The sequence below is a fragment of the Sarcophilus harrisii genome, chromosome 1, assembly GCF_902635505.1.
Source record: "Sarcophilus harrisii chromosome 1, mSarHar1.11, whole genome shotgun sequence".
Taxonomy (NCBI): domain Eukaryota; kingdom Metazoa; phylum Chordata; class Mammalia; order Dasyuromorphia; family Dasyuridae; genus Sarcophilus; species Sarcophilus harrisii.
Genome location: NC_045426.1, coordinates 397,114,497 through 397,140,802, shown reverse-complemented (window position 1 = coordinate 397,140,802; position 26,306 = coordinate 397,114,497). Strand labels below are relative to the sequence as shown.

The window sequence follows — 26,306 nt, the reverse complement described above, 5'->3', positions numbered from 1 at the left end:
AAAGAATAAGCAGATTGGAGAGACATAGTTATTACTTGTAAGAAGCAAAAAATTGAGTGTTTCCTCCTCTTTAAGAACCTGTGGCCACAATATGAGAGACTATCATAGTGCTGCCTACATGTAAACTGTCTAGCTGCAGATTAGGATGATAGATATTGGACAAGAAGGCTCCTTAAGGAGAATATCTTTAATTCATCCTGCAGATCAGGAACTGAGGACCAATGAGGCTTGGTGAAGGAGTAAGAGGTAACATTTAAACTCAGGTCCCCTGACACCAGAGCCAGCTCTCTCCTCTGGATCATGATACCTTGGCACGAATAGCAGCAATAATTGTAGTAAAAACAGAAACAACAAAAAGCATCCCAAGAGTTTTCACATTGAAATAGTTTTAATTTGGCAGTTTTTTTTTTAATTTCAGATGTTCTGACTTTAACAATTTGTAAGTATTGTGTTCATGAATTTTGAGACACATGACACATGTAAGGAAGTTTTATATGGGGGCAAAAGAGGAAGTAATAACTCTTTGGTATTTTGCTTGGAATAAGGGGAGGGGACATTTTGATGGTTTAGTTATGTGAACCCACTCTGTGGAATTGGGAGTGCTTTCTCTCTGTCTCTGTGTCTTAGTAATTTTCATGGTAATTTCCAATTTTTTTTTAAAGGTTTGGTGAAACTTAGAAGTTCTCCCATTGCTAGATTTCCTCCCTCCCTTTTTGAATTGTAGTGTTTATTTTTAAAAGCTTTTGTGGTACGAGCCTTATGCCTTTGTTATTGCAGCTGGGCCAACTTAGACCTGCTCCTCTTTCCCTCAAGCTTTTTTTGTGGTTTGGAGTCCAGTCAGTCCATGTTAGGTCTGGAATAAAGGAAGGGAGTGTCAATGCCATGAAGACATGTGCTTTATGTTATTTCTAAAAGTCACAGGTGTCCTTAATTGTATTTTACCTACTCAGAAACAGTTCTCTCTCCCTCCCTCCCCCTCTTCCTTACTCCCTCCTTCCTTCCCTTTCTGTCTCTTTGTCTCTGTCTCTGTGGCTCTCTTTTCTTCCCTTCCTCCCCACCTCCCTCTGTCTCTCTTCCTCTCTCTCTTTCCCTTCCTCCTTCTTTCTCTCCCTTCCTTCTCTTTTCCTTTTTTTGATCTGTTTATTTCATGAATTCTGTGGAAGGAAGGAGGTTTTCTTTTTCTTTTCTAAGTGTATCTCTTAGCTCTTTCTTGTTTTTCCATCAGCTAGCCAAGTCTTGGATTATCACCTGCACCAATAGCTCAGGGCTTGAAAGTTCACAAGCAATTATTTTCAGCCAGTTGCTGAAAAGAGATTAAACTTGTTAAGAACTCAAATGTGAGTGTGACACACACTCTACTGGCAGGCTGTGCCTGGAACAGAGCAGGCCTTTGTAAAGGCTATGTAGGAAAGAGCTGAACAACACTGAATACTGGAGCTGCTGGGGGGGAAAGGCAGCAGGGAACACAGAAAGATTTACTTTAATTAGAATCTGTGCCTAAACCTAAGTACTCTAACTGCAGGCTTCTCTGAGACAAAGACCTGGCTCATGCCGTAATTGGCAAACAAGAATTGGTTCATTTTAAGCACCTCCTCTGGGTCTTCCTCTGATTTTTTTTTTTTCAATTTTGTCTCCTTTGTATTTGAGTTTCTCATGACTCACAGGTAAAATTCATATTGTTACATAGTGAAATAGTTTAAATTTTGCTAGAAATCAAGACTTAGTAAATGATCTTTTGGATTTCAGGCTTTTGCCTTTATGAGCATTCTAAAGTCATCATACCCATAAAGACAATAGGATAATTCTTTCCTAGGAACAGTGTTCAAATTTAGTCAAATTTTAAGCATTTCCCTTTCTTTTAATGCAAGGTACTATGTTTTAGTTGTGTTTTCGCCATCTTTTCATTTTTTTCCTCTTCTCATCTATTTATAACTGCTTCATAGAGGCACATTTTCTTATTTTAGCATCCAGAATTCAGAATTGTTGCTCTTATATGGCCTGGTTTGGCCCTGCAATCAGTCTAGGATTAGTGAATGTTTTTGTATTCTTATGCTTGGTCAGGATTTCACATTACTGGATTGTTTAAGGCTGCTTGCTTGTCCTGGCTGGTTCATATTGGTGTCTTGCCAGTCTTAGACCTTTCTGTAGTGGTACACCGACAATATATTAATTAGCTAGGAAAATCCACTAGAGGTGTGGTTAGTTTGAAATAAGCAGATCCTGAGGCACTGAAGATATTAAGCACATAAATGTACATGATTCTGAAACTAGAAAAATGAAGATTTCTGGGACTTGACTCCTACTTTTAGCTCTTTGATTTATTAAAATCAGGTTATAACTCATATTTGTATAGCATTTTAATATGTATAAAGCATTTTCCCCACAACTCTATAGAGCCTGCAGCAGAAGTATCATTACACTCATCATATGGTTTAGGGAATAAAATGTCTGAGAAGTGATGTGACTTGGCTGTGATAATCTGAGGCAGAATTCAACTCAAATTTCCTAACTACCCATCCAATACTGTCTCCATAAATATCTCTGTGCTTCTCCATCTACTTGTAATTCTTTTATGAATGAGCCTGACAATTTTTATCAGAATATTTTGCTTTGAATTTTAGAAAAACACAGATCATTGTTTCTGTTTTTATATATAAGTGATAGGATATGAAGTCTTTAATCATTATGTCTCAACTGTACTGACAGGTGAAATATTTTTGTAACTGCATGCTTACCACTGATAATTTTTTTAACTGCATGTTTACCATTAATAATTTTTAGCATAAAGATTTGATTTGGTCTGGGAAGAAAAAGGGGAGTTGATGTGGGGGAAAAACAATTTTTGCATTTTGAATTAGAGCACTTTTTATTTCACTGAATACTCTAGTCAGATGTTAAAACTTTAAGACTAAAATGAGGAATGAGAAGTACAAAAAACAGATGAAACAACAAAAGAAGCATGTTTAAACTGATTACTTTTCTTATAGTTTAATTTTATGACTTGTTTCTGTTCCTTTTTGTTAAAAATAATTTTCTTTTTTAATTGTAAAGTATTTAATATGAAAAAAAGTAATTTAGTAGCTATATCAAGTTAGAGCAAGATATCCCCCCTGAAACTAAAAGTTAAAACTCTAAAGTGGTGGTGATACCAAGAGAATGCTTCTTTTTCTATATTCATTTTCATATGTGTGTGTGTGTGTGTGTGTGCGTGTGTATGTGTATGTGTGTGTGTAGGAAAGAGCAAAAGTACACACCCCCTGCAATCCCCTACCCTCCATCTAATGCACACATACACACACATACACACACACACACACACACACACACACACACACACAAGGAGAGCAAGGAAATGACATAATAGATGATAAACATTTTAAGAAGGACCACAGATGACTTGTGCTGGTATTTAGCAGTTCAAGTTAATAGCTTCAATCTTCAAGAATATTATCACAAGTGTAATAAGTGGTTTTCAAATCCTCAGCCCTTAATCATTCCTTATATCTCTAAAGGGAAGGGATTAGAAACTAACTCAGAAAACCAGAATCTGGTTCACATTATGAAATGAGTAGAAAAGAACTCTATTAGCAGAAACCAGAGCCCCCAAGTCACCCTATGATTATAGGGTTATATAGGGTCATATAACTAGTCATCTTTACTTGCTGTGTCCTAATTTTTTTGGAACTGCAATTATCAGAAGGTTGATTTTTACTTCTTTTCATCCCTGATGAATTCTCAGTCCATCTTAGCTAGTGCCAAACATTTGGTTCTCAAACATTGCCAAACAATGCAGTCCCAAATCCTTATTAAACTAGGAGCCAGGAGATTTTTTTTTTAGTTTGTAGTTAGTGAGTACAGTGGACTCTATGACCCTTTGATGTCTTTGCTCTCCCTCTCTCATTCTCTGCCCCCAAACTAAATGCCCTTATCTCACATTCTCCCTGTCACTTTAGTTCAGCTAAAAATTCCTAGACACAACCTCAGTCTTTTCACAAAAGGTATTTTCATATGCCTTTTCCTGCTGTCATGTGGCAAAGTGGCAGATGTTGGATCAGGACATAGGTCTTCTGACTCCCAGTCCAGTTTACTATCTGCTTAACTATGGGTTAGATGCTCATAATATTTCCCATGCTTGATAATATATAAAATTTTATTCCTAGTTATTATTAACTGGTAAATATTTACCATATTATTATATGGTAAAGTTTGAGTTCAAGTTGTAGTTTTCTGAGCAGGAAAGTTTTTTTCTCTGACTATAGCTATTTTGAAATTATTATAGCTAATTATGATAATTTTCACTTTTTGAGATCACCTGAGAGACCCATCAATTTTGAATGATCATTGATGGTTATCCAGTGAATAGATAGGTAATGTAATATAAATTTACTTTTATAAATTATTAACAGAGATTTAAGTGAAAATAAATAATATTGCAGTTTCTTTGATTTGATATCATAATTTTGTATTGTCCATTTTGGGAGGGAAGGGGGGAGGTGAGTTTCAGTAGAGTTGAGAGTCAGAGGCAAGAGATTTTTTCCTTTTTGTGTGTTTTAAAGATTTGGTCATTCCACAGGGCTAGATGGTGTCACTACATGGTTTTTCTTTACATTATTTTTCCTCAGAAATCCAGAATTAGCCTTCTCATTAATCTAATATAAATAATTAGAGGCATTGTGAAGGTAAACCTCGAATGGAACGCACTTATTCTGTGCATGTGTGTTTGTTTGTGTTATTGTCGGTATTGTTGTTGTGGGTCAGCATTTCTGTAATACAACTTGGGAATCTAAGGCAGTTGTCTTTTAACTGGGTGCTAACCGTCCTTTTGTTGACATCCAATAGACAGCTTTAGCATTTCAGTGTTTCTTGCTGTGTGGAAGTCAACCACTCATTGACAGCAATGTGCTGTTGAAGCAAATTGAAATTGAAGAGAAGGGGCTGCCTTTGGTGATTTCATTGCAAATGAAGATGTCACCAGGGCACTGACAGTTTCCAGACTAAATGTCCTTGAGGGAACAATGTTATGTCATTTTAACTTGGCTGCCCTTCCTTTCTCTAAAGCTCTCTTGCAGCATCAAGTATCACAGTGGAGAAAGCTAGAGCCTGGTTTTGTAGAATGACTATAATGAAACTAGAAAAACAACTCATGAAGGGAAGATGGTGAAAAGATGACCAAATAAATGGACCATGCTCTTTTGAAGAATTTATACTATGAAGATAGCAAAATTAAATAGATGTCTAGTTAAAACTGCTTAGTTATTTTGTGATTTCTTTCCTATTAATTCTTTTGATCTCATTTCTGGTAGGTTTTGTTGGAGCTTCCATTTCTGTTTGTCTTCCCCAGTTTACCAGGGAAGCTGTCCCTGTGACACATCTACAAAGGGAATTCATCATCTGCCACCTGTAGCCAACTCCTGCTAAGAGGGTGAATGAATTTCACATCTCTAAAGGTGTCACCCTGGGGAGCTGTCCTGTCAGCAATCATGTTAGCAGGAGAAAACATCTCATCGACTCTAATTTTTTTTTTGTTAGTTTTCCTTTTTTTTTTTTTTTGGTAGCTCACATGCTCCTTCTTATGATTGATTTCAGCTTTGTAGTCTGTTGATAAAACACCCCCGGGCATCCTAGAATGTAATTGGGAGATAGCTAATCCAAGGGAGATTATATCTCTATCAAGAAATGGTAATAAATCCCATATTATTGTCTTTAATTTCTCTTTGGCGGTTTAGTTTATGAATCTCTGAAGTAAGCATCTGTCACAGAGATTTCATGCCACTTTTCTTATTTACAGCTGTTATACAATATTTGGAAATGAGGTATGAATTGGAATATTGTCTGCAAATGATGAATAGTGGTGTCCCTTCTTCCCAGTGCAATTTGAAGCATGTGATATTAATGGTAAACAAGGACAAAACATTGCATTCCAAATAGAATAACTAGTCTCCCATCCCTTTGCCTGCAGCTTTCCATGTCAATGCCGTTTTTGTTTATTTGATTTCCCCAGTGTGTTAATTACTGATGCATTTAAGATACCATCAATGAATTGAGAGATTTCTTCCCCAGATTGTGTTTATATGTTTGAAAGCCTAAATTTTATTATTGTACAATTTAAGGAGTTTCCAGGAGCCTACTAGGAGAGGAATAACATAAAAAAGTTAGAATAGAAAAGAAAAATGTGCTTTCAGCAACCCAGAGATCAAAACATGCCAGTGCAATGAAGGATGTTTTATGTTCTTACAAATTCTGTTTTTTGTATACATTGTGGTTTACTTTTCATATAGTAAATAAAGTCACAGAGTACCTTTCATACAAACTATGGTAAAATTAATGATTTGATTGAGTTTATGACATAAGTCTGAACAAGTAGTAGAACTATTTTCACGGACTAGAAAAATGAATAAAGGATATTCTATAATTTAAATAAACACAATAAAATCAAATGATTATATAATGTATACATTGAATACAAGTATAAAGTATCATCAGAAAGGATTTATTTTCTAACCAAGGACTTAGGTTAAGACAAAAATAACATGTTTATCAAATTTACAGGTGACATCAGACAAGCAAGAGGTAGGAAACACTCTGGGTGACAATGAAGCTTTAGAGATCTAGGGAGGTTAGGATATTGAGCTGATTAAATTTTGTAGAAGTAAATAAACAGTCTTGAATTAATTGAATTAATACAAGTTAGGAGGAGGTATAATAAACAAGAACTTTGTCTTGAAATGATTTGGGATTCTTAGTGACCAGTGAGTTTAGTATAAATCAATAGTGTGATATAGTAACTAATAACAATAACAATTATAATTCCAGTAGCTCCTTGATATATGTATGGTTGCTATTATGTTTATAATAGACCAATTACATTAGGAGAGACATTGTTGTTATTCAATCCTTTCAGTGCTCTTTGTGGTTTTCTTGGCAAAAATACTGGAGTCATTTGCTATTTCCTTCTCCAGCTCCTTTTACAAATGGGAAAACTGAAACAAACAGGGTTAAGTGAGTTGCTCAGGGTCCTGCTGCTACTAGTAAGTGTCTGATGCCAGATTTGAGCCAGCCCAGGGTTCTCTCCTTTGTGTCATCTAGCTGCTCAGGAGAGGTATATATTCCAGAAATGAAATATTTGTCCCTTTATTGGAAGAAGTTAGGTGGCTCAGTGCATAAAGCATGAGACTTGGCTACTGGACTGGAAAAAGCCAGTTTATGTCATAGTCCTGAAAAGGGACAATACCTAGAAGTGTTCGAATTACCAGTTGTGCTTATTTTACTCACTAGTAGGTTATGATTAAGATTGTGCAATTTAGGCTTTAATTTATGTGAAGCAAAATTAGGCTTTAGTAAATGGGAACTGAAAATTACTGGAAGACCAGGAGCAAGCTGGTTTTCTAAGAAGCAGAGGAACTGGAGACCAAATTGCCAATCTTCTCTGGTTTACAGAGAAACTAAGGGACTTCCAGAATTTTTTTTAAAAGTCTACTTCTATTTCATTGATTACATTATAGCCTTTTATTGAATGGATCACAACAAAATGTATCAAGTTCTAGAAGTGATGGGAGTACCAGATCATCTTATTTGTCTCCTGAAGAATCTATATGCAGGCCAAGAAGCAATAGTTGGAACCAAAATTGAAATAACTGATTTGGTTTGATTGGAAAAGGATTATGATAAGGTTGTGTTTTGTCACCTCATTTATTTAACTTAAATGCAGAGTGCATAAAGTAAACTACCAAGCTTTATGAATAATGAGCTGGAATTAAAGTTGCTGGGAGAAATAAACAAACTCAGATATGCAAATGATACCATTCTGATGGCAGAAAGTAAACAGGAATTAAGAAGATTTTTAATAAGAGAGAAAGAGGAGTGTATGGACAGCATAATAAAAAATCTGGACAGCATATTGAGAAGCAGAAACATCACCTTGAAAAAAAGAAAGACTATAACCTGAAAAAAAAAAAAAAAGAAACATCACCTTGACAGCCAATGTCTATTTGGTCAAAGCTATGTTTTTCTCACCAGTTGCAGTATATGACTGTGAGAGTTGGACGTTAGAAAGCTAAATGCTGCAGAATCAATGTTTACAAATTGTATTGTAGAAGACTTTTAAGATTTCCTTGGACAGCAAGCAGGTCAAATCAGTCAATATTTAAAGAAATTAATTCAGACTATTCATTGGAAGGTCAAATGCTGAAATTGAAGTTTAAATACTTTGGTCACTTAGTAAGAAGATGGGACTCATTGGGAAAGACCTTGATGTTTGGAAACATTGCAGGCCAAAGGAAAAGTGGATGGCAGAGGATGAGATGGATAGATAGTGTCATGGAAATAAGGAACATGAACTTGGACAGATTTCAGGAGATAGTGGAGTATAGAAGGGCTTGTCATGCTTTAGTCCATGGGGTCACATAGAGTAGGACAGACTCAAGAAAAACAACAAAAGTCCTTCTACTTTAATCTGATTAGGTCACATGTAGAATATTTTGTCTACGGGACCACACTTTCAGAGGTCATTTATGAGGCATAGAATCTAGAGGAGAAAAACGAGGAACTGCTGTTCATGACACATAAAACTCAGTTCAAGGAAGAGGGACTCAGTAGTTGGGACATAATTTTTGTTTTTAAGTATGCTAAGAACTGTCGTATGGAAGAAAGATTGTATTCATTCTGTTTGGCTTTAGGTGAGCAAAATCAGGAGCAACTGTTGGGAGTTGCAGAGAAAAATTTAAGTGTAAGGTAATAAAACTCTTAAAAATATTAGAGCTATCTATAAGTAGAATAGGTTTTCTTGGAAATTAGCAGATGCTCTGTAATTGAAAATTTATAAGCAAAGACTGGTTAGATGTTGAAGGAATTGTTTTTCAGCTACAAATACTATATAGCCACTAAAACCTCTTCCATCTCTTAATTCCTGTAATTTTTATATTTCTATAAACATTGAAGTAGTGGAAGTATTTCTATTTTATTCTGTTCTATTCATTAAATTAATAAAAAAATCATTAAAATATTCCAAAGGGTAACAAACTGTAATTTATTTATTTATTTATTGTTTTTTTTTTGCTGAGGCAATTGGGGTTAAGTGACTTGCCCAGCTCATGTAGTCAGGAAGTGTTAAGTATCTGAAGTCAGATTTAAATTCAGTTCCTCCTGACTTCAGGGCTGGTGCTCTGTCCATTGCACCACCTAGCTGCCCCCAAACTGTAATTCTTTAAGAATATCAGTCACACTATGTAGGAGCTAAATGGGCACGGTTGTTGTACTTTGCAGTTGGTGGTCCAACTCTCACCAGCCTGACTTTCCCCTTCCTCTCTACCCCTCTTCAGAGAATGTTCTCTTTTCACTTCTACCTCATGAAAACTCTAGCTCCTTTCATGAGTCAACTTATGAACCACTTCCTTCAGAAGGTCTTTGCTAATTTCCTAGTTTATAGGATCATAGTCTTAGATGGGGAAGAAACTTCAAAGGACCATCTAATCTTATTGTCTCATTTTATAGATGTGGAAACTTAGTCCATTTGAAGTTGTCACTTTTCCAAGGCACATAATATGTCAGAAATGAGTTTGAACCTAGGTACCCTGACTCCAGGTTTTTTTTTTCATTGTACCATGTTGTCTCCATCCCAGGGAGAAAAATTACTTTATTTTGTATATATTATCTCAATTTCCCTATTAATACACTGTGTCCTTCTTCCATTCAGTGTAAGCCTTTCAAAGGCAGGAGTTATTTTCCTTTTAAAATTGTATCTCTAGTGCGTACCTGGAATATACCATGGTGCTTAACAGAAAGCTTGTTAATTGATTTATTGATTGGCTATCCCCATTTTGATATTAATGGGACAATAAAATTTTTGAGTATGTATTATGTTCATGGCATCCTTTGAGGTACTTGGGAGAGTACAAAGATAAAAGAGAACCTTATACCTTAGGAAGCTATTGATCTAGTAGAAGAGAAGGTAATAGATACTTATAAATAACTAGTCAGAAATAGAATACGAAAGTGCAACTAAAGGGCTCTTAAAAATGAGTTTTTGGAAGATAGAGCAATTAATTCCAGGTGGAGGATCAGACAGGGCTTCATGGAATGCATAGTATTTGAGCTGTATCTTAAAGATCATCTAGTGAGAGGGAAAAGAAGAATGGTGAGAAAAAAAGAAACCAATTTTTCTATACTTAGATTAGGGGAGAAAATGTATCCATTGGGAAACAAATGAAACTATATGACATGGTGTGAGAGTAAGTTGGGGACAAGTACCATCCTATGTAGCTTGTTTGGACCATGTGTCTTTGATTTGTTATAGGGTACCTATAGTGAGCAGATCTCCTTTTTGACTAAAGAGACTGAACAGTTAAGGATGTCATTTTGACTATCACAGCAGTTGAAGTTACTGATTTTAACTACCAGTGAAAACATAGTAGGACTTCTTTTGTGAGATATTTAAGTACAATACACATATGTTGAAACAGATAAATTTTTTTTTGCCAAATATAAAAGAAGAAAAAAATTCCCAAATAAAACCTTACCAAATAACACTTCCCCTTCAAAAACCAATCAAATCAAATCAAAACAAAACAAAAATGTTTTCTCACACATATAAGATGTTCTATATATAGAAACATTTATAAGAAGATAAAAAACCCATCTGATCTATTATACTGAGCCTGTACTTATTTCTTTTGTTTTAAAAATAATAATATCTAATGTTTATATGGAATTTTCTCTATATTATATATAGTGCCAGGCACTATATTAAGCATTTTATAATGATCTTCACTTCTTCAAGGTAGGTATTGTTATTATCCCTACAGGAAACAGGCAAACCAATTGAAAGCGTTTTATAACTAGTTAGGTATGTATACGTATATGCGTGTGTATATAGAAGTACATGCATAAATATATATGCACATATATGTATATAATAAGAATATTTGGAGTTGTGGCAGCTGAGTGGGATAGCTTATGAAACACTAGAGTTGGAGTCAAAAAGACCTGATTTCAGATTGTTTCTCAGACACTTTTTAGCTGTAGGACTTCGAACAAATTTCTGTTTGCCTCACCTATAAAATGAGGATCATAATATTACCTATCTCCCAGGATTGTGAGGATCTAATGCAGTATTTGAAAAACACTTAGCTCAGTGCCTGGTAGGTGCTATGTAAATATTTATTATTATTACTAGTTATGGAAAGAGCATTAGAAGTAGAAAGGATATGTATAAGAATTACTCCCTTTGTGATCTTTCTAATAATTTAGCTCCTCTAAGCATCACTTTTGTCTTGCAAAATGAGGCAGTTGAAGAAAATGATATCTATGGTTCCTTTCTATATTTAACACTGTGATTTTCCTTAATTATGAACTTTCTGAAAGGGTATAAATGAATTTTATCAATTGAATCCAGAAAACAGAACGTTCTAGTTTGTCCTAAGTCCGACCAGAATTTGTTTGGATCAAGCAATCATATCATGCTTATATGAGATTTAAAGTATATTGATATGGGATAAACTCTTAACTGAGTGTTTCTAGACAAACTAACAACTTTGTGTGGCTCATCTGCTAATTCCTTTTCTCAGGTTCAAGGTAATATTTCAGACACAAAACTTTCTTTTCTGTCCCTTTTTGGGGGAATAGAAGAGTAAATTGCTAACTAGTCTTTTTTGAGACAGAATTTACTAGAGCTTGACCCAGTTACCCTTTAAGTTATTTGTAAATTGTACAATACTTTTCTGGCAACAAGATGACACAATGGACAGATCACTGGCCCTGGAGTTATGGAGAACTGAATTCAAAATACTGAATCATCCACATACTAGTTATTTGACAAATCAATTAATTTCTGTCTCACTTTCCTTAATTGTAACACTAGTAGCCACCTCCCAGGGTTGTTGTGAAGAGAAATATTTGTAAAGATAATATTTGTAGAGGCCTTAACATAGTGCCTGGCACATGTAACAGCTTAGTAAGTGCTCATTTCCCTTTCCTTTCTGATCTGCTCAATGCATTACTTACTTAGTCCTGCAGCTTTAGGCTTCTTCCCTTTGTTGCAGTTTTCTTTGGGATTGTTGCTGTGCCATTTATAGTTTCAAGCTTTTTCTGAGTGAAACTTTCCCCTAGCCCCATAAAATTATCAAAAGACGAGTAAAAGACACATTTCCCTCCAAACAGAATTAGCAAATAAAGCTATCAAATCTTTAGTAAGACTTTCTGTTTCCATTTTAACTCAGGAAGTATTCTGTTTTCATTGACTCTCTCTTTAGATCTCCCCAATTGTGTATTCTTTGGATTTAGCACTGATCTTTAGCTAGGGCTTAGTAATATCAAGGGTTCCTTGCATCTGCAAGCTACTGCTTAGATGGTGAGCCTTGTCGGGCATGTTCTTCAGAAATAACTAGACTAGACGGGCCAAATTTGTCAAAGGACTTTAGACAGGCTTCTCTTTTTGGGTGCAGAGTTTTTAGTTTACAAAGAATGGATCAATTTAGCTGTCAGAATGAAAGCTAAGTAACCAATTGCCCATGCAAATTAGCCAATTGTGGAAGCACTTCAAAATTGCTCACATGAAAAGGAAGTCTGCCCTTTGAAAAATTGGCACATGAGGCTAAAGCAAGACAGTGCTTTCTATCCAGGGACCTTCTCTATCCTTAGAGAGCATTAGGGATCTCTTCAGTTAGAGCAATTTTTGCATGGTTTGGGACACATTAAATTTTAGACAAGAATCATTTCTATTTTAAATGTTTTCTGGGTCCCCAATTTAGAAAGTATTTCATTGTCTCCTCTGATAGTAATCCAACAAGAAGGAGTTTTAGTCTATCTGTATTCATATTACTCAGGTAAAAAAAAATTAGTTTTAGGAACAGCATTTAGTAATAGCTTAAGTTCTTACCATACTACCACAATACAAAGAATAAGCATAAGATCATTTGGTTTTTTTTTTTTTTCTCTCAGATTGTTAGACTCAGAGTTAATAAATGCTTTGAAAAACAAAATCCTTAATTTCCTTTTTTCCCTTTTTCTCCAGCCCTTAGCTTCATTTAACATTTCCAAGCTGTCATCTGAGACAATGACTTCTTATTAAACACAAGAGTTAAAGCACTGCCTCTAGTTTTCCAGGGTAATGAAGGACAGTAATTTCTACTTTTTATTCATTGCGAAGATGGTTTTCAAAAGACCTGCCCCATCAATTGTGTGAGATAGGACACTAAGTATTTAACTTTAAACATATCCTTTCCTGAGACTGGGTTTAGAAGCCCCTCAAATTATCCATCAGGCCACTCAATCTTTTTTGTAGTTGAATCATTTATTGGCTCCCTCCTAGGAAGAGGTTCCCTCAAAAGGTATCCTAAGGACTGCTAATCCTTTGCATGAAAGAATGATAAAAATGGATTCTTGACTAATATAAATATGTGTTCATTGTCATGTGTCCTCAGTTCTTTTTCTGAGAAGATCTGATGATTTATTGATCTGTATTATTTCTCCAAGGGCATAATGGTAAATATTTTTTGTCACTCTTTCTACCAGATCTAATCCCTTAAATCTTTTTTTTATTATTATTATAGCTTTTTATTTATAAGTTATATGCATGGGTAATTTTATAGCATTGACAATTGCCAAACCTTTTGTTCCAATTTTTCCCCTCCTTCCCCCCATCCCCTCCCCCAGATGGCGGGTTGACCAATACATGTTAAATTATAAATTAAATACAATATATGTATACATGTCCAAACCATTATTTTTGCTGTACAAAAAGAATTGTACTCTGAAATACTGTACAATTAGCCTGTGAAGGAAACCAAAAATGCAGGGGGACAAAAATATAGGGATTAGGAATTCTATGTAATGGTTCTTAGTCATCTCCCAGAGTTCTTTCACTGGATGTAGCTGGTTCAATTCATTACTGCCCTATTGGAACTGATTTGGTTCATCTCATTGCTGGAGATGGCCATGTCCATCAGAATTGATCATCATACAGTATTGTTGTTGAAGTATATAATGATTTCCTGGTCCTGCTCATTTCATTCAGCATCAGTTTGTGTAAGTCTCTCCAGCCTTTCTGAAATCATTCCATGGTCATTTCTTACAGAACAATAATATTCCATATAGTATTCATATGCCACAATTTATTCAGCCATTCTCCAATTGATGGGCATCTACTCAGTTTCCAATTTCTGGCCACTACAAAGAGACCTGCCACAAACATTCATGCACATACAGGTCCCTTTCCCTTCTTTAAGATTTCTTTGGGATATAAGCCTAGTGGTACATAATGGTAAATATTCAACAAGATGCTTTATAGAAAGGTATTAATGTAAAGCATTGTTATTAATTCATTCAACAAACATTTGTTAAATTGATTACTGTACATTAATTTAAAAAATTTAATTATGAATCAAATTTCTGTTCTGTGGTAAATTTTATAAAATTCTTTCCTTATGATAATACTTTAATTTAGATAATGATAATAGTGATGGTTGACACATATAGTATTTTAAAATTTGAAAAACATTTTGTATATCTAGTAGCAGGATGTGATTCTAACCTTTTTCAGTATGTTGATATAATCATACAAAGCAAAGAACAGATAATGAGTTCATAAAGTATTAATATTCTAATGAAATACAAAGACGTGTGCCTCCTTATCTCTTTACAAAATATGAGTTATTTAATTGAATTGCAATAGCAATTGACTATTGGGTACAGTTTGGCCACACTCCTGGAAATCTTAAAAAACAAAACAAAACAAGCATGCCAAACCTTTAGAAGGCTGGACAAATTGAGAGTTCAAGTCTCAATTGATTGTTTTGGGAACAGAGACTTATATATAGATATATAGAGAGGGCTAATGTTCCAGGCAGAAAGCAAATTTAAAGAGCTTGACTTCTAGAAGGAGGAAATCAAAGATTCAAGAAAGAATAGGCAACTGATAATTGAACAGTGTGAAGACCAGACTCAGTGAGTCTAGAAATACAATTTCCCTAGCAAAGACATCACTAAGAAAGAGGTGAAAGTTGAGTACTCCAAAAGATAAGAAAAAAGCATAGGTCCTATTAGTACCAGAGACACAAGTTATCTTAGCTATTTGAGTTCCTTATTTGTTGACTTTATCACTTATACATTTTGTGCCTGCTCTTACTCTAACATTGTGTTTATTTGTGGGAGAGTATTGCTTCAAGTTTATTGGAGGGGGAAGGGAATGTTTTATAGCTATTATTCATACTATACCATCTTAGTAAATGAGTTTAATTTTAATTAATTGTGTCTATTGATACAATTAATTAACTCTTAAGTGTAATCTTCCTGTCCCACAAGTTATAATTTTAGTAGTGTGGAATCATAGAGCATTCTAGATAGAACCTTGAATGTAGCTGTTCTTCCAGGGAATCCAAACTGTCTGTCAGAATGTTGAGGAATAGCTCCTGAGGAGGTATTTACACAAGCTTGATCTTAAATTATTTACAGTGGAGTTAATGGACTTGGGGAGGCTAAAGGTCTTGTCCATGATTGTACAACTGGTAAGTGTTAGGATTGGACCAAGCTCAGGTCTTCTGACTCCTGATTCAATACTCTGTTGTCTTATGGGGTTTATAGTCAATTAACAAAATTCATAGAAACAGAATAATGTCTAAACTAACTAGAATGGCTCTGGTTAAGGATAGCCCCAAGGAATAAACTCGTGTATAGCAGAGACTGAATCCTACATTTTTCAAGTCTGAATAATAACACACTACAGGCAATGGCTGTCCAGTTGTGGGGTCTTTTTTTGTGATTGAAGGAAATGCTGGATGCTATCCTAACCTTATAGTTACTTTTATAATAGATACTGTATCATATATGTAATTTTGTAATAACATCTTTTGTGGAACAGGTTAAATATTGTGAAGACTGGATGGAATAGTTAATTTTTCAGGTTAAGTTCTTTATTACCTTTTAAAAAAAATTCAAAGGAAGTCAAGAAGAAAAAATATAGTAGGAAACAAAACAAAACAAAATATTACTTGAAGGCAGAAGTTCCAGCTCTGTAACTTATGGACTGATTGAGTATTTATAAAAACTCTGGCAAATTCAGTTTCATCCTCAGGAGCTGCAGCTCACAGAAGGACACTCCATCTATCACCCTACCCCTCTTCCCGATTAGGAAAATGGCTATAGTCTAGGAAACCAAAAGTAGATGAAAGCCAGTTATCCTTTTTCCTAAATGATTCTTCTATAAACTTGATAATCAAACAAAATTTCAGCATCTTTAGTAATAATCAAAGCTTAGACTTTCTCACTATGTCATAGTCAAAGAACTAGTCCCTCAAAGTGAGCTCATTTTTTCAATCTAACTGTCTTTTATGTAGAATAGATGTAGTCCCTTGTTTAAATATTTGGGCCGCATTAAGGACAAACTGTTGAAGCCAGTATATGGAATAAAGTGACATACTCATAAAAATTGGCATAGCCGTTAAATAGCACACTTTCTGAATTCCATTTTGTTTGAGCATTACAGCTTCAGCTTACCATTATGTGACTTTCTTCCATATAATGAGACTCTCTCATTACAACTTCAGGCTATTTATATATTATTCTGTTTTGTTTACCTCTTCAAATTATTTTCTTGTGACTTGTCAAAAAACATACCTTTTTCTATTCCTTCAGCATAAAAGCTGGAGGATAACACTGGGGTTAAAAATGGTTTGTGTTATTAGGGAAGGGAAATTGTCAGCCCTTATCATCTCCAGGGTTACTTCTTTTCCTTATTTGGCAGACATGAATTTATTATTTCTATATTTTCACTTATCTGAGCTTTCCCAGATACTTGAAGTACTTTTGTAGACATCCTTCTGAATTCACAAAATTGTCTACTTCTTTCCTTTTGATTCCACGCTTCAAAACCTGTCTTGGATCTAAATGGCCTGGCTGTTTTTTTTCTACTCTGATTCATTTCTTTCCCATCTCATTTCTTTCTTTTATTTCTCTTTTCTCTTCTTTCTATTTTGTTTTTTACTCTAATCCCTCACATTCTTTTTACCTTAATTCTCTTTATCCCTTTTTCTCAAGTAATTTAGAAGATGTTAAAATAAATTCTTATATTCCACAACAGAAGAAAGTATGGAGTTCTTCAGTTATATTCATCTTATAGTAGAAATGAATGAGATTAATATATTTGAAATATATTCAACCTTAGACGTATCTGTTTGGAGAGGGTGATTACTTACCATAGGTGAGCATATTGGGTTAAGAGATAATCAAATTAGAGAAGATATAGAAAAGAAAGATTTACACAGATATTTATGTTTAGATTATTTAGAATGTCCAATGTATGAAAACAGTTTCTAGACTGAATTCTTGTCTATTGGATTTCCATGCTCTTGAGCTTGATAAATCTGCTTCTTTTCTTTATTCAAATGTAGCTTTTTTTTAAGCACCCTTAACTGAAAATGCCTGAAAAAAGGCATTTATAAAGTGTTACCTCCTAATGTAAACACTGACTCCATTTGAATCAGAGAATTGCAAAGCTCATCAAATTGGCTCTCTGTAAACTTACAAACCAAACCAAACCAGTTATTCAGAAACTGTGTTGCCCACTCAGAACGTGGTTACTCTATTAGGTTTCTCTCCTCTCAATGAATTAAATGAGAGCCTCACTTTGTGGCTTACCTGACACTTAAAAGTTCTCCAAGTTTTCCCTATGAAATTGATAGTCCTTCTTAAAGAAAAAGAAAAAAACCAGCACAGTCCCCATATGTTTATATGATTGGCTATTTTAAAGTTTAACTTACTTTATTTATAAAAGTTACATAAAATGAGCCAAAATCTCCTTTAGTTATAAAGTCTTCGATAAGATCCACCAATTTATTTGTTCTTCTGAAACAGTGTCCCTGTAAACCATCAAACTTTTTCATGTACAAGTCAGTAATCATGATATATTTCAAAAGATGATTTGAATTTTTGTTTAATCATAATTCAATTGGTGTCCAAAAGTGCTCAGATGTTATCTAAAAATCATTTCTTCTTATATATCTATATAATCTATCTATCTATAAGAGAAGGCAAGAGGAATGTAATAAGCATTATATAATACATAATAGGTATTGTATTAAGCACTTTTAAAAAAATAAATATTATCTTATTGAAGTGAGAGCATTTGACCCAAAGAGAGATCTGTTGAGAGTTTCATGTAAGTCTAGAGTTTTGACATTTGTGTGCATGTGTATGCATGTATGTGTTTGGGATGTAGCAATGGCCATCAGTAATTATAAACATCAAAAAGAAATTGTCAATTGTAGGCAAAACAAACTTTCTGAATGTTATTGCAGGGTTATGTTATAATGTTATAATAATATATAAAATGTATGGGGGAATTTTATGATGGGGTCAGTATAGACCTCAAATATGTAAAGTTCAGAGAAGATTGTTGAGCTTTCTCAAAAAAGATGTGATTAATTTGACTAGATGAAGAGGTTGTCATGGGAAAGTGTACTCTTTGTAAATGAATATGTTGAAGACATATCAATTCACATTCATAAATGTATGATATATGTGTAAAGATGGTTTAGGAGAAAGATTACATATGTGTTCAAATCCCATTTTGATACTATTGGCCCTCTGACATCAGATAAACCTTATAGTCTTTCTATACCTCAGTTTTCTCAGCAGCAAAATGAGAAAATTGTACTACTTGATTTTTGAGGTACCTTCCAATTCTATATGCTATTATCTTAAAATAAAGAACTTATTTACTAATACTGTCTGCTGTCACACATAAGGGAAACATTTTTGATTTTGAGAACACTAAAAATTGATGTTTTGTCTATCCCCTATATTTATTCATATATGTATGAAATACATATAGTTCATAAATTTCATGTCCTTACTAATCTGAAGTTGGCAATGTTATAGTCTCTTTTGCCATCCCCACTCACAACCCTCTTAATGATTTTTATTTGCAAAGCTTCTTTTCCAAGAATAATGCAGTTTGGAAGCTGCAACTGGAATCTAGTACTAATTGGAAGATTTACTATAGAGTATAAATGTGCACCTGCACTGCATTGGGAACTTTGGAGAACACTCTCTAAATCTCATGTATTAATATAGTTCTTTTTAGAAGTTATAATATGGACATTTTGGAGGTACATGATCCTATGGAGAAGATGCTGTCACATTGTAATTATCTAGTCAGCATGCAAAGAGTGGGGATAAAGCTGACTTTTAGCAGATGTGAAACTTTGCCTTTTTTGACAATGTAATTCTGTTAATTTTAGTTAGGCAAATACTATTCTTTTAAACATCGAAATAGAAAATATAGATATTATTTTAGGGTTTGTAGATCCTATGGCCGGGATTTTCAGCAGTTTCTTCTTCCTTCCTCATTTCATTTATGATTCCCAATTTGTATATAAAGTGTATATAACTGTGGGACAATGAAGAATGGGAAAGCAATATGCTGTAAGTATTATCACTCTGAAAAGCTGGGATAAAGATTAATCTCAGACGTAAGGCTTATCTGAATAACAAAGGAAGAAGACAAGAAAAAGAAGAAAGCTTTTGAAGAGAACATTGTCCACTTTATGGTTTTATATAAAACTATTTTGCAGTAAGAAATGAGACATGGTAAATTCTTTAAATTCTGTTCTGATTACACTAGGGAGAGCTGACATTTAAAAGTGTCATTTCTACAGAATTATAGGAGAGAATTATTTATTAATTTTATATTTATAGTTGAATAAGACAATATAGGATACTTGACTAGATTTTGGTAAAAAGAAGGTATTTAATATCTACTATCTTTTGAAAGTTTATTTTCAATTAAATAATTGATTATTTAATTATTTTAAATAATTTAAAATTATTTAAATTTTCTTTAATTCTACAAGAAAAAAACACCCTCAATTTCCTGATAGGGTTATGGTTTACTTATAACATACATGTTGCATTTTTTTTAATTCTTTTGTCTTATAGGGATCAATAAGGATCATTTTTAAGAAAGAGAAGGAGAAACTAGTTTGGAATAAATGGCATCTACCACACATACTGTCCTTGATTTATAATTTGTTTTAAAGAACTAAAAATGAAGTAGGTTTGAATTGAGTGTCCTGATAATCCAGGCAAGACTTATTTTTTGAAATATTCTAAACAACAGAAAATTTTATGTTATATTATATAAAATTTATAAAACTAAGATAGAGCATTTGTTACGAAAGGATCTTGGATAACTTTGTTTAATCAACCCATTAACAAATATTTATTAAATGCCTCTTTTGTTCCAGCCATTTTTTTAAGTTCTGAGGATAAAAAGACAAAACAAAACCAAGCTATAAGGAAAAAAATAACCCCATCTTACTGGGAGCTTAAATCTTTATAGTTATTTCTACTGTATTACAGTTAATTGAATTTACTTGTTTTAAAGTAGGTTGGTGTTCTCAAACTTATTCAGAAAGTATAAGTAAACAGCTATTTAATTTTTCTTTATGTAAGGTATATTTGCATGGCTGTTGAAATTAATTTTTTTTGGATAACAATAAATTGAAAGTACTTTTGCTTTCTCTTTGCTTTATAAACTCCAAATCTTGGTTAATGTTTTACCTTAAAAATTATTCTAGACAAAAACATATAGTTTCAATGAGCAATTACCAATTGGAGATCAATTGGTATATTATGGCTTCATAATTTTTAAAATGAGATTTGCTTATGATGTATTTATAATGTTATTAGGAAGTGAATATGATCTATTTACATACTAAAAATAATCAAGCTCTTTTATAACTGAGAATCTTTATCAAATCAATCATTGTAGTAGTTTTCATTTAAAAAGGACTTCTCTAGACATAGAAAGACAAGAGAGATTTTCTGAACATGAACAGGAAAAGGGTATAACCTGGGATTCTTTTATAAATTCCTATTAGAATTGTGTCTACCCTACAAAACAAGGACAGGAAAAAAATAATGACTTTTAACATTTATTGGATCTGTGATATTGTAGATTCCTACATATAACCTACCCTTTCCAGTGATGCAACTCATCCACATCTTTTTTTCTTGTATTCATACATGTCCTCCAAAAAATCTGTCACATAGAATTAGGGAATGTCTGAGAACCCTTCTTCTAGATCTCTTAGTGTTATATAAATATAAACGTATTGTATATACTACCCATATGTTTTCATTTACTCACAATCATCTCAGTCATCTACCACTTTTTCTCATATTTCCTTGATGATATCCTCTAATTAATAAAAAGCAGTGCATTATTGTGCTTTAGAAGGGTACTAAAGAATTAAGAAGACCTGGTTTCAAGTCTTACCTTGGACATATACTGGATTTCTCAGCCTGGGTCAATCATTTAAATTTCCAGGTACATAGATAAGTCTCTCAAACTGTCACAGAGAAGGCAGTGATCTGTATTGTTGCATGTAATTCTTACAATGGAATTATTTTTATTAATGAAACTGTAATTATAGTCTTATGTCTTTTAAACATTTTGTGCATTCATTTAATCAATAATTACTGGTTAAAAATGGCAGAATAAACATTCTGATTGAGAGGTCTGAGAAGTAGAACTCTGGTTAATTGAGATTTTATTATGTAAAACTTCAAAATTCTTAAATAGCTGAAATAAACTAAGATATGTATGTATGTGGTTAACCTCGTAATTTAGAATCCATACAAATCTATTATGTAACAAATTCTGGGAATATTCATTATTCTGATTGCCAAGTGTGATTTTTTAAATCTTTTTATCATTTTTATCTAATGAAAATAAACACCATTATTAGTATAGTAATTATCTCTGACTAAGAAATAAGGTATCTAAGTTTAAAACTTAGTTGTTTTATGGGAAAAATGGTTTAGATTTTTACCCATTTGAAGCAGAAATATTCCTAAGCCATATAATACTGTAGCAGGATTAGAATTTTTTTTTAAATTCTTATAGAATCAAGAAGGGTAATTCTTGACAAGTTGAATCATCATCTTGACTCCAGCTGTACTGATCACAGATGTAAGTAACCAGTCAAATGATAAAAAGTGAAATTTCTCTTGGACTTTGTTCTTTTGATCAATTTTAATAGAAAATCACTAGTTTTAATCAGATGATCTCAGCAAGCTAATGGATCTCATGCTATGAGAAAAAATTCAAGATGCATCAGACAATTCTGGAACATGTCTTTTTTTTTTTTTTTTAAAGAGGGCTTGATTGGCTGCTTTTCATCACTAGAAGCTTGTACCATAAGTAATGGAAAATGATAACCCCCTTTTCAAAGTTACACTTTAAAAATGCTACATAAAGTGCTTTTCATCATTTTTCTCATTTTTTTTTTTTTTGGTTCTGTTTATATCCTGTTTTGACTGAGCGTCATCTTGATGGATTTTGAATTTGATGAGGCTATACAATCAACTCAATTATTTGAACTAATGAAGGAAGAACTCAATGGATTACTTAATCCCACAAGTAGAAAGCCAATTTAATCATAGCAAGTCTTTGTCCATTCACTAAAGTGCCTTTGACTTCTTATTCCCATGGGCTGAGAAAGCATGCTATATTCCTAGACTCATTTTAAAGTAGATTAGTAAATTAAATTGCATTTTGATTTTTCAAAGTTTCACTTGTATATTTCTGTCAAAGAGTGTTTTCTCAGGATGCTTTAAATATAGTCATTAATATGATTTCTTAAATTTCATTAAGTGTTATTATCCTACTAGGGAATTTGGAGTAAAGCTCCATTGATTGATGTCTGTGACACTTGCCTTCAGTTACTTATTTTTCTGTATGTCACATAACTTTTGTCTTTAGCACCTGCTCCCAAGTTTTTTGTGAGAAAATATTTTTTATTGGATAAATGTTTTGTATTGGAGATAGTGTTATAATGGTTATATCTAAACTATTCCAGCCAAAGACATTATTAGATATTATATCTAAGTCAAAAAGGAATAAACAAAAAGTGTTTAATCATTTATTGAATGTAGAATAATGACTAGCTTAATATTATCAAGATTTTACTTTTGTTTGTTTTTAGAAAACCTATTTGTTGATAACTTTATATTGGTTAACATATATATATATGTATATATATATACATATATATCAATTTAAGTTTTCCAAAGTTATTTCCTTAAAAAATCAAATGAGAAAAGCAGTGCAAATATTATAGAAGAGGAAAATGGAAGCTTAGTGTAGTTACTACTATTCCAAATTGCTCTATCAGTAATCAGTAGAGTCCCTAGGTATTTGCCTTCTCAATTTAAAATGAGTGTAATTAGGCTTCCCAGAGTAAAAGTTTGTTAGTATGGTTAAGCTGTCTGTACAGTGGTTTGAGATCTCAACAAGAAAAGGGCCAAATACTGTGAAAGAATTTATTAGAAGTTTCATTTTTGTGCTATTTTAATAAGATGTTGCTGATAATATGCCTTTGGTTGAAATTCTGATTTCCTGATACTATATTTTTGATGTATGTTAATGATGGAGGAAAGATCAGCAGCATGAGATGCTGAATGGTCATGTTTTGGGGTCGAGATTTAGCCTGTCATTCCAAATAATGTCAGAAAGACAAAGACTTTAGAGCTCACACCTTATTATACTTGTCATATTATCTGTTTAGCCTGAATAGATAAACTGCTATGAAAAGGTGAGGAAAGGGCTTTGTGAATCTCCAAATTAGTAAGCTGATTTGTTCTGTCATGTGCATTTTCCCTCATGCATTACTAAAGCTTGACAAGAGAATTGTCCAGTTCTATTATCCACGTTACAATGCATTGGAATTCTAGTTAGTGAACTTGGTGAATCTTCTTTCTATCATTCTTTTTCAGAGGGGAGAGGAGGTGAGAGGTCAGAGTGGGATTTGTGCCCATTTTCTGTATGTATATAGTTCAGTGCTTGCCATTAACATTTATTGTCCTGAAAGACAGTTGTTTTATGACTGCTATAAATATCTGGCAATTATAGACATTGTAAAAGTCAAGATAGATTTTTTTTTATAAAAAAATATTTTGTTTGAGTTAGATGCATGATTTGTCTTTGTGCACAATTTCCTTTCAGAAATCCTTCAGAGGGATAGATGAGTTTAATCACTTATATTTGAAGATTTATATATGCACATACTATCATTTTATGATGATGTCTACTTGGGAAAACTAATTTTGACAGAGATCTGCATATACATGTCTCCTGAGTATGGCCTGTTGAATTTCATGGCCCCAATGAATCTCATTTTCATGTATTGTTGTCTCTAAAACAGTTTGTTGTAGAAGATTCTATTACTGTATATCTCCTAAATTTATGTCTTATTCATTTACAGATTTGTGTGTGTGTGTGTGTGTGTGTGTGTGTGTGCATGCGCGCAAGCCTTCCTCTTTGTATCTGTTCTTGCCTTACTTTCCACAAAAGGATTCAAAGTTGCCAGTCTTTGCTTTTTCTTAAAGTTGGCTCACCAAACACTAATAGTTAATTCAGGAAGGGGAAAAACAGTATTTAAAAATATTGGTGAAAGATTCTGGGAAGAAAATATGATCTCGCTTTTTAAATATATGTGTCTAAAAACATGGAACTTGTGAAAAATATATAAAGAATTTAAGAATCAAGTGGACTGAGTTTGAAACATGTTATTTCATATTAATATTTCATATTAAAATTGAAATCTTTGTATTAGCTTGATTTAAAGGAAACTTCTATGCTAATATATCAGAGGAACATAGGTACCACACTGTATAGGAACAGAACATTTAAGCCAACAACAATTATGTTAAGCATGAGTAGCCTTCAAAGTTCTGTAATAAATATAATAAAAGTATTCCCCAAACCATATGTTTGTGCTACTGTTGATTTATGGGGCACATAATCCCTTTCAGCATGCTTGGTAATTAATTTGTTGTTTTTGTATTCAATATTTTAGCCATAATTTATTATTTTTCCAGAATTACTGAAAATCTTTGAAAGGGTTTTTAAAGAAAACAGTATGGAACCTTTTCTTCAAATCCAATTCTTGCTAATGAATGATTTAGAGCTGTGAGAAAGATTTCAAAGGAAGGAAACAAGAAAATCAAATAGATTTTAGTCTGAAAAATACTTATTCCCCCACATGCCAGATATATAAACCACATAGCAAAGTGAATGTGCACATATAATGACTATAAGATATTTCTTTGTGCTATTTTAAAATTCTTTCAGTATAGTATGTAATTATTACAAAAATCACATGTGATTTCTTGAACCATTTCACTAACATTTCTATGAGGCATTATTTCTCATTAGATGAGAAGATGGAATTACCAACGTGCCAACAATTTACCTCGCACATAATAAACACTTTGCTAAATTAAATAAAATATTTGTAGCATATATCTATGCTGTGCATAGAAGGAGTTGAGTGTATACAACCTCAAAATTAAGGAATTCACTTGTTGGTTAGGTGATAACAGTGTTGGTACACAAGTAGGGTAATCAAAAGCCAAATAATAGAAAAAAGTTTTAAGGGTGCAATTAACATAGCTAACTTATAGATTGTTGGAAAATGCTAATGACCCTATTTGTCATGAATAATACCTTCTAATTAAAGATATTGGGTGCATAGTCCTCATGTCACAATTTCTTATGATTCATTCTACTGTAGAAAGGATAGTTATTACACACATACTTTTCTAGAGGGATGGCCATCTTTGTCAATAGTATTTTTTAAATATAAAGGACAGAACCTGTTACACTTCTCTGAGTTCTAATCTAGCTTTGGGCACGTCACATTTGCTTCATATTTTGTTTAACTGTAAAATAAGGATATTAATGGCATTAATTTCACAGAGGTTTTGTGAATTACCTTAATTAAGGTAATATTTGTAAAACAGCTTTTAGCACAGTGCCTGCTACATACTAGGGGCTATGTATGTTTATTCATTCACACTAGTTTGTATCCCCTGTCTCAAAAAATCTTAATTCAATTTTTAAGTTGTCAAAGTTTAATGTGTCCCCAAAGTCTTAGTTCACTTGTAAGCTTTAAAAACTTAAAAGTGTGACAAAAGTTTTTGAATACTATATCTTTGATACTCTATAGGTGAAAAATTTCACTAACCAAATTATAGACTTAAATGAAAAAGACAGTTCAAGTATACTCAAATTGTTTGGATTATAATACATCTAATGTTTTAGAAAATTATTTAGGACAGATCTGAACAGATTATTTAGGAGTGATCTGAGAGATTTAAGTAGGAAAGACTCATTTCTATTAGCCAGATCTTCATAAAGCAGGCACCTCCTGAGCTTTTCTTCTTTCTAGACTTCCTAAAAATGCTTTTGGATGATATTCCTATTTCATGAACTAAATATTTTGTATTTTTATCTTTTTTTCTCCTAATCC

The 26,306-nt window shown here is 33.1% G+C and overlaps 1 protein-coding gene across 3 annotated transcripts in view; it reads left to right on the top strand.

Annotated features, from left to right (window-relative positions):
* Positions 1–26,306, top strand: part of SEMA5A (semaphorin 5A) — a 600,495-nt gene that overhangs the window by 89,296 nt on the left and 484,893 nt on the right. The gene's annotated exons all lie outside the window — the stretch shown is intronic.